Below are 10,342 nucleotides of genomic sequence, written 5' to 3'. Positions count from 1 at the left end.
AATTGAGTTACGTTCACGAGAATGCAGAGAAGTGCAAATGCGCACTCTTGCCCTAAGGTTGGCTTTTGTCAAATCATGGGGTACCCATTTTCCAAGTTTTGACCCCTTTCCAAGCTAGTGCAAATGACGGGGAACTGTTAAATGGGTTGAATTAAACTTCTGTGCTGGTTCTTCAACTGTTACAGCACAATCTTTAAGTGCAGCCAGCTGCAAGTCATCATTAAATTCAATAGGACGACCTGAACTTAAGCTGTAGTCACCTGAACTGAACTTCTAAAACCACCTTCGATGTAAAGCCACTTTCTCCATTGAGAGACTCCGCACCATGAAACATCTTCAATGTTTCATGTAGTTTCTTCTGCACTTTTGACTTTTTTAATGTCATAAGGCATTATATGCCTAATGTGCTTCTCGGACACATCCATCTTTATAAGGGTTTATTCAATCAATGATCTGAAAAGGTGGAGTTGGGTTAGTTACTTTTATTTGTCTGAACATTTTTATACTGTTCCTACTACATATTTTAGGCATTAGAGCCTTTTACAAAGACAGAAATGATGATGCACTTTCTGTATTAAATTTTCGGACATTACATATGGGATGACCTGATATATATGCATCTATTTTCAACTTGAACAACATCACATATATAGGATGATATATATATATATATACGTAGTTTTATTTTCAACCTGAACAACATCTTATATATAGGATGGAAAGGCTTATAGGTAACATTAAGCTACTTATACTCATCGTTAGTTTCATAGCTGTTTAAGATGTGAATTTTAAATGTAAAAAAAAGTATGCGTTTTTAGTTACGTAATTTTAACGTTAATATTTTTAAGCAGTCAAAAGTATATGACCTTCTAAAGAAAATTTAAAAAACAACAACATACATTTACAAAAAAATGGAGTGTGTTTGCATGTGTTTTCTTATAGCGAAGTTACATCAGGCTATCTGCTGTGTTCACGGAAGAGAATCGAACTTCTGTTTTTAGCTTAGTAAATCCAAAAAACTCACCTCTGTCCCAGCAAGGGACAGTAAACTGAAAATACAATGTATATCTACAGAGAAATATAATCAAACAGAGATATTAAACATTCTTAAAAATATAGCATTGGTAAAAAATAAAAACTAACTTTCAACTTAATAACTTTAAAAAACTTAAATTCGTATATTTATTGTAGATACAAAAGAAATAATAATAAATATATACATATATGTGTAAGTGGAACATTGGGTCTTCTTCCTTGGTAATGGGCTGGATATAAAAATCGATCAAAAATTACATTCATAATAATCTATAATTATATTAAGCCATCCTAAAGTCTTCTATATATTCCCGTCTCTGTAATTTCCCAGTACAAGATTTCTGTTTTTGAGGGTTTGGTTCATAGTTACCTTATATGTTAAGTGTGAGAAGTCATGCAATGCGTCTATATGTGTTTATATTTTTACTTCTAAGACATAATCTCCAGGTAAGTCAGCAGTAAGCTTACGGACTTGTCGTACTTTGCGCTAAGACAACAAAGACATATTTGCAAAGAAATCAAGCAATGGAATCCAGGACCAAAGAATAAAAAGTAACAAATGTTAAAATTACTTTTGAAACAACTTGTCACAACCTAGATATGAAATATTAGAACAATATATAATGTAATACTCCTGTTAATTATTTATTTCAAAAATTAAACATACCTACAAAATTCAATTTCATTGTAAACTACCTGAATACACAATCGTAGTTAACCATAAAAAGGTCTTCCATTTCCACATATTTCAGTGCAATTTCCAGTCTGGCTTTTATTCTCATGAGGGAATCCGGCAACAAAATTCAACACCAGATAACAAAGCAATCTGGAACCCTAGGTATATATATATATCGCTATCTGGTTAGATAAATGTAGTCCACGAGTGAAAAGATACAAATCTTTTCCTACGATTAGAGTACATGTTGTACGATACCAGAAGGATGAATTTATTGTTGGTTATATTTCCTTGACCGAATATGTACGCTCAGGGCTAGCAAAAAATAAATAGAAATGACAGAACATTGTTTCAAATAAACTAGAGAACGTAAGTTTTGTACTACAGATCTAATTATGGTGTCAGGTTAACCCCTTCTCGTGGACTCTTTTACTTCTATGTATAGATAAACAGATCTAACAGAACCATTGTATTTTTAATACACAATTAAAAGTACACATTTTAATACTTATGAGATTCGAAACTTGTAACCTTTATACATATATATAAATGATAATTTCCGGGTGAATGTCTGCTTTTACATGTTGTTGTGATAAAACTAACTGGACCAGTTGTAGTGAAATTTGACCGATAACTCAAGCTGACTTAAATGGATAAGCAATCGGATAAATAGTTCGAATTTAACGATCATCTTAATTTTATTACTTTAATTAATGTTGAAATTAAAACTCGTTTATTACCGTCAGATGACTATTAAAGCTCTCAAAACCACATCGTTATTACATGTTATTACAAATTATGAAAAATACTAAAAACATAAAGAGAAAATTGTAATATTTGTTTAATAGAAAAATATAAATTCAAAGCACTGTTGCCGTTGCCACTGTTTTTTCAAGCACAAAGCACAATGATCTATTTGTGTTATGCCTAATATGGGTATCGAAACCAATTTTTTTAGTTTTATAAATCATCAAAGTTACTATGTTTAAAAGGCTGATTCATAATACCTAAATCATTATATCTAGTGTGAATAAAAAATCTAATTTTTCTTTCTTTAGAAGTGCATATTATTAATTGCAGTCACTTAAATTCGGATAAGAAATCAAACTTATTTACACAAGAAGGATACATTCATTTCACGTCGCGTACCATCATAGCACATTTGTCGAGTGAAGAACGTTGACTATATTTACACTTATTATTACGTTTTACCTAGTTATACAGAAAAATGCAACACTACGTATCTATTTTGTTCCTTTTCTATGATTGTTGTAAGAAATACAATAAATAATTTCATGAATGCAAACGTAAAGTTCAACATCGACATTTTAGCAGATACCACGATTAGAAATATTTAAAAAAAGCATTTAAAATAATTGTATACACAACAACACTCCTATTATTGACATATTGGCAGTTGTCTCAACAATTTATTTAAACTGTTCATTTAAAAGTGTGAGACTTTATCTTTTCTGCGGATACTTTAAAAGAAGAAACGTGATAAGATTACTTATTTGTGCTTAGTGAATGTTAAATGTTCTTCTCAAATTCGCAAAATTGCCACTGACAACAACCATGTATTTTTTCATCAATAATAAATCCGAGATAAAAATAATCAAGTATCACATTCCAGTTGCAACTGTCTGAGAGGTATGTGCACACCACTGAAGGTGATCCATTACGAAAATGAACATAGGGGTCTTGAAAAAGATTATATCGCGTTGCTCAGAGAAGATCATGCAGAAAGCCTGCTCCAATTCCCAACACTAACTTTCAAAAGATTCTTAAGTCTATTATATTTTATTCAAGATATAATCAAATTTGTACTTCTCGTAGCCAACTTATTCAAATTTTTAACAAAAACAAGAATTCAATTCGAATTGAGAATAAATTATTTCTTTAGCTTGATAATTAAATATATTAATTATTCAGTGGCGAAATATGTAGTAATTTAGTTTTCTGATTCTTAATTAACAGAAGTAGAAGTAGATAATTTTGCATTGTTTAAATGTTGGTTGCTATAAGTTTTAATGTCTTTTCTGAATTAGAAGAAAAACGTAAAGTGCATTTATTGCATCAATAAACTGCAGTAAACAATGAATAATAGTATAATAAAACAGTCATAAATATACTGTTAATGTTAGTTAGAAATATAATTATAAAAATGATCCATTATGTATGTATTAGCATTCATCATCCTGAGTTGACTGGCTCGATTGCCCTAGTTTTTCGCATAGTAACTGAAACCTCTCGGACAAAGTACATGGGCTATTTTTATTTCAGGATTTCTTCTGAGAAGTGGGATACAAGAGACCCTGAAATAGGGTACTTTCTCACTGCTTACAGATTCTTGGCTTTGGGTTAACCGATATAAGTGCTTAATCAGTTAAATGAGTTAATTATAAAACTTCCACAAAGTAAGGTGTGCAATCATCTAATGGTGTTGTTGAGTATTTAATTAAAAAGTAAGAGAAACATTATTAACATTGTCTTTAATATAATAGTTGTTGCTTTATATCGTCAACTTTTATTTATAAATTAAATGAAAATTAACACATGAAATATATGTGAGGAATATATATATTTGTAGAAAGAATTATACAAGTTTACACATCTTGTAGTGGAATAAATACTTAACGAAAATTAGGACTTCTTGATAATATGTTTTCACATAGAAATAGTATGGTATGTCGATGACTGATTAAACATAATATAAAACAAAACGTTCTAAACCAAACACGACTAAACATACCAATTAAAACAAAAGAGCTTGTGAGAAAGTTTCTACTGAATAAAAAAAAATTGAGTGCAAAGAAGTAATAATAACGCACTTTATATCACGTCATGTTTATGTGTATTCTGCCCCACCTGACCTACGCTCTATGTTTTACATAGTAAATACACAAGCGACCTATTTTTCCTGACAGCTTCTTCAAAAGTTATTTACAAAAAGAACGGCTTGTTATGTTTGTTGTAGTTTACGAGTCAGATTAGTTTGTACAATTAATTTACTGCTTGGGTTCAATATGATTCGAAGCAAGTGAGATAGCTGGTTTTTTTCTTCCTTATATTTAGGACATGATAGAGAAAATGTGGTATGTCACCTCTGCAATCTCAAAGAGTGAGGATCAAAAGTGTATATGGCAGCATCGTGTTACCTACTGCCGGATTAGGTAATGTAAGGAGAGCTGGCAACTTGATTGCAGTTCAACTACGTAAACAGGTTGGAAATATATCACTAAATATGACAATTCAAATACCCTTATTTGATATAAGCAAGATATATGGGAGAGAAGCGTTAAGATCTGGAGCCTAGCCATATCATATTTTTTTTATTTTTATGAGGATAAAAAATCGGCTGAACACCGGTCACATCCCGGTCTTTCAACACAAGAATAATTTCCTTCTTTTGAACACGTTACCCAGGGATTTATTTTATAAGGTATGAATGCCCAAGAAGAAGGGTATGGACACTTACTTAAAAGGAGGTGTTATTCTTCAGACATAATCTTCAATTCAAAGCAATTTCAATTTCAAAGTCTCACTGGATAATGTAGGTGTTTCAAAGCCATTAGGGCAATAAATAGTTCTGTATCCACTGATTAAACTCTCTATAGAGTTCTACTAAGATATATGTTATATTATCAAAGGCACAACTCATTAAGCACAATGCGGCAATGCAAGAGATTTGTGAGAAATACATTCTGACATGAGGATCAGTCATAATGGCGAAAACGCCTATTTAGAACATAAAACAAGAGCACTTTTTTACCCAGAGACAAACAAGTGGTCGACTAACTCTGGCGAATCTACACGAGTTCTTTCTCTCTGAAGGAAATATAAACCAAAATAGTATTTGGCAGTGACATAGATATATCATTAAATTTCTACCACTTCTTTGGACATTAAGATTCTACAGAGAGTAAGCTATACAGGTCTATCCTGTCCTTTTGTGGGTCTCTTCTCTCCACGTAGAAGAGTTCACCTCAATTGCATCAATGGAAAAAACAAAAGAACTGTATTGAAAAGTAAAATAGAGTCTTTAATCTATTTTAGCAATTCTTTTAACCTGTAACGTTCCTTTGTATAAAACTGTTATATTTAGCCTTCTTCAATGTTCATTTGTGTTTATAACTCTATTCGTGTATTTCAATCTGTTGAAAAGCATTTGCTCTGTTTTAGAGATATTGTTACATATCAATTATTTATAAGTTGCCTTGGCGAACTGAAAACAAAAACATATCTATTGTTTAATATGATGTTTATCTATATATTTTAATGCATTATTCTTTCATGTCAAATCACAAATAATTAATGCAAATACTACATACTTATAACCAGCTTTTACATCCATAGTAATTCATGATTTTTGATTCAAAAGAAAGAAATCAAGATGCATCTAAATATCACCATCAACATCCTGAACTTTTCTCTATGCCTAATGTAGTTCTGTAAGATATTATCAAACGTTTAGCATGTATTTTATTGTTAGTTACTTATTCCTAGAAGTTAAATATTTTATTGTAACAGTAAGTTGCCCATAACAGTAATATGTATGGAAAAACCATTATTGTATTGTTGCAAGAATTCATAAATGTATGAAAATTTTCTAGCGCGATAAAATTGGGTGTTTATCAAATTTTGTTTGTATTAACAAAAGTGAATATAAAGTTTGTGGAATTGAAATACAAGCGACTTTTTTCTTTAATCGCTTACCTTATATTTGAAGTTACCTTTACTGTCATGAATCGGCGCGTTCAAACATGAGCGCAGATAGCCATCTTGTTGCTTTGCGCGAAATTCAAAACAAAACCAATCAAACATGAGAATTTACAATATTGTTAAAATTCAACAGTAAAATCTGTACTGTTATGTTTGCTGTTCCCGTACACTGAAAACTGAGAAACATGTTCTTGGTTATATAACCATTGTTTTAATATTTTGTTGTTGTTTGTTGTTTTGAATTAAGCACAAAGCCACACAATGGGCTATCTGTGCTCTGCCCATCACGGGTACCGAAACCTGTTGTATGTAATAATTTGTAACTGTTTTATGTAAATATTATCTTATTTTTATATTAAAATTTTAATACAAAAAAAGAAGAATTTATCTGAGAAAATAAAAATTACATTCTAATCTATTTTCACTAGTTTACTTAGAATTCACACATAACGCCTAATTAATTATTCTAAATCAGAAGAAAACCATTAGTGTTTTATTTTCCAACTGAATAAAGCATAGCTTACTTTCTGAATGGACGATTGATTCCCTTTTACAAACTAGGTTTATTTTCTATGGAATTTATGTTAGTGTTAGTTCTATATTTGGCATTTTCAATGCTGTTCAATTGCAATATTAGAATAACAAAATTTTTTAAAATTATTAAACAAGAGAAACGTTTCAGTAGCTACAAATGAACATTGATTAAAAAACAGGGAACATCTGGTTGATGTGACGTTTATCATTGTTGAGAAATAGAGATAACTTACAAAGTTATTTTGCAAACCATTTTCGGATGAAAGAATGTAATCATGTAAAATATTACACCAGTACATCAGTACATTTTTGGTAGCGTCATCCCGAGATATTGACTAGTTTCATCCAAATGTGTCTGTAATTGCGGAATTAATATAAAAACAAGCTTATTTTGTCATAACATTTTAGTTTATTTCTGCATTTCATTGAAACATGTTATCAAATATTTTAGTATTTCACTATCCTGGAGCCAATAAATATATCTTATGTTAGAGAGAGTATGTGTATTGCATAAATTAATAAATTCAACGTTCACTTCATAAAACAATTACCATAGATTTAAACTATTTTTATAACCTTCATTAGAACATATGTAAACAAAACAAACATTTAAAAATTATTCTCCATAATACACATTCAGAGAAAATAAAACTTATATACATCATTTATTACAAAACAAAGTCACATCCAACAAACATTTATTTAAAAAGTTGTTAAACATCAGTATATATATATAGTACTAAGCCTTGTGAATATCAGTTGCTCGAAACTTCTCTTGTTAAAATATTTGTTTTCGCAATGATTTAATATTATTGCATTAATCTTCCAACCCTGTTTGTTTACCAGTTCTACTGAAGTGAAATGTGGTAATTAGCATGCCACATTTGATGTTATATATACATTTTATGTTTCAGTTCACACTAGTAGTATCTAATAAAAGACGAGGATTTGTATACAGCCTGTGAGATTTAGCTGGACTATTTCTACCTTAAATTACAAGTAAGGAGCTTTAAAATAATTTCAGTTACCACCTTTCCCTAGTTATTTGCAAGTATTGCTCTTCATTGTTATTTTTTATGTAAATAGTAAAAATAACAAAACCAACGAACAAATCAGATAATAGACGGATATATAAGACATTATATAAAATGACAACAGTTGTTTTAGCGACAAGCCAGACATATGATGGGACTCAAATATAAATTCACTGTTGCAATGGTTGGTTAGAAAACTATTATTAGTTGCTACCTCAGAGAAAAAGCTATACGATTTTAAGAAGAAATATTATATTTCAAGATGGCTTTGCACGGGTTCGGCATGGCCAAGTATTTAAGGGCATTCAATTCACAATCTGAGGATTGTCGGTTCGAATCTCTGTAACACCAAATATGCGCGTTTTTTCAGCCGTGCTGGCGTTATAAAGTGATAGTCAATGCCACTATTCGTTTGTAAAATAGTAGACTAAAAGTTGGTAATAACAAAGTCCCCTTAATTAGGGACTGCTAGCGCAGATGATCTTCGTGTAGCTTTGCGCGACATTTAAACCTAAATAGATTTTGCTTGAATATTTATCAGGAATATTTCCTAGATACTTAATTGAAAAGTACATGCTCTAAGAAATAGATAGTAGAAGCAACCTTTCTGGAGAATCACAATTTTTTTCTAAATAAACTATACGAACGACTTATTAATGCTTCAAATAAGAAACACATTTAATGTTTTAGGTTCACCTCTGTACAACACTGTATTGTTAACCTTAAAAGTATAATTCTTCCTTTGTTTTACTTATTTTATACGGCATTTTGTTTCCAGTCATTGGATATTTCATCTGTAATAAATCGACACTAGTATTAAAGTAATTACCTAATTTAATATTCTACAGTGAACTGTGTTTCTATCATTGCGTTAAACATTAAATACAATGCAATTTAAGTTTTCCCGACTAAATTTTGAGTATTAATAAGAATGTGATTGTTATTTTTATGCTGGGAATATATAAGATTGTTTAAACCTTAAAAACAAGTTTAAAGTAAAAAATAAATATCTAGTCATACAGAAATGCTTCTTAGAGTATTAGCCTATATATATTAAACATGAAAAACCTCGTAATAGAATCAACACAATTTGCCTTCTGTGGAACACACAAATAATGCTCAAAACAACACAACAACTGAGGGCAAAAAAACATAACATAAATTTCTTTGCAGACTTTTTATGTTGAAGTTTATAGAATCTACACCGACGTGATTTATTTGTGATCTAGCAATATGAGAATGACTTAACTAAACAAAAATAGCACATGACACTTGTGATGTTATAAAATAAACAAAATGTTTTTTTTTTATATTGTTATTCAGACTGGGTAGTTCTCGCAGGTTCTATTTGATGTTCATTTCTTAAAATTTATCAGCAGCTCTTAAGATCTTGTGTTTTCATCGCCAGTTTTATTTTAAATACTTCCATAAAATATACCATACAATCATTATTTCCAATGATTAATTCCCTACATGGAAACAATGACAAAATATAAGTTTAATCTCTTGTCCGTGATTAATGAGCCATTTATATTTTATTTGTAGAATCGTGTGTTATGTTATTTAAAGGAAGGTGTGCTTGGTCCAAGCCAGCTGGTAACTTGATACTTTCTCATTAGCAAATATTCTTTTAGGAACGAAGTAGTTTTCTTGGATTGAAAGTTGGTCTATGTAAATAACTTGTTCCACAAGATCCAAGAGAAAGCATATCTTATTTGAATGTACGTGATGAATGGCTTCAAGATTCACTAAACCTGGTTGAATCTGGGTATTTTAATAATTGTTGTGTTAAGTCCTTCTGGTAATTTTCATGCAAATATTGCATATACACATCAATCTACCTCATAATTATTTATTAAACCTCAAGTTCTTATGGTTATAGTTTTAGCTAACGTTTTCTCTTACTTTATTTCTTTAACATTCACAGATTTTATAATTTCAACGACATATTTGCTGCCTAATAAAATTTTGAAAAAAAATATTTAATTTTTTAATTGGTAACCATGTTTGATATGCTAAGCGTTTGTCTTAAATGTAGGTTAAGCACGAGATATAATGTAATTTATCAAAATTCGTTTGAAGTATTAAAGCTGAGAGAAATATTTTTTCCAATGTTGTCATATTAAGGTACGTGTTAACATATTCAATGAATCAGTGTAAATGAAAGACCTGTCTATGTTAGCTATACAAAAATTGTTAAACACCAGGTAATATTTTTCATATTCAAGACACTGCTATCCAACACAACAATTAGTTAAGAGAGTTATACTTAATATTGAGCCATTAGAGGTATTAATTAATATCATAAATCTAAAACATTTTTATTGACAATTAATGAAAG

This window comes from Tachypleus tridentatus, chromosome 11 (genome assembly GCF_004210375.1).
Source record: "Tachypleus tridentatus isolate NWPU-2018 chromosome 11, ASM421037v1, whole genome shotgun sequence".
Classification (NCBI taxonomy): domain Eukaryota; kingdom Metazoa; phylum Arthropoda; class Merostomata; order Xiphosura; family Limulidae; genus Tachypleus; species Tachypleus tridentatus.
This window is presented reverse-complemented; position numbering follows the sequence as displayed.